Source organism: Pterocles gutturalis, unplaced genomic scaffold (genome assembly GCF_000699245.1).
Source record: "Pterocles gutturalis isolate BGI_N339 unplaced genomic scaffold, ASM69924v1 scaffold5989, whole genome shotgun sequence".
In the NCBI taxonomy this organism is placed as follows: Eukaryota; Metazoa; Chordata; class Aves; order Pterocliformes; family Pteroclidae; genus Pterocles; species Pterocles gutturalis.
In genome coordinates, this window is record NW_010130448.1 from 7,669 (window position 1) to 7,969 (window position 301).

Genomic DNA, 301 nt, shown 5'->3' on the forward strand with positions numbered 1-301 from the left:
GCTGCCCCCCTGCGCACAGAAAGCAAGCTGGGAGAGCACAGGTCAGCCCTGCTGAGACACACCGAACACCCCTGCACCTCCTCCCCAGCCTGCAACAACGTCCGCCCCGGCCCATTTCACCCCAGAGCATCCATCCAGGACAGCCTGTGATTTTCCTGCAGGGCTCCACGTGAAACCGCAAATTACCTTCTTCATCCCTTTCCTGAGGCTGCTCTGGCTCCTGGCATCAGCTAACAATGGCCACCCTCGTCCCCTCTGCCACCCCTCCGTGGCCTCGCCCCCCCTCCCACAGCTAGCCCCG

The 301-nt window shown here is 63.5% G+C and overlaps 1 protein-coding gene across 1 annotated transcript in view; it reads right to left on the bottom strand.

The window, feature by feature from the left end:
• ABLIM3 (actin binding LIM protein family, member 3) overlaps nucleotides 1-301 on the bottom strand; it is a gene marked incomplete at its 5' end in the record, with an annotated part of 20,278 nt that overhangs the window by 5,049 nt on the left and 14,928 nt on the right. The gene's annotated exons all lie outside the window — the stretch shown is intronic.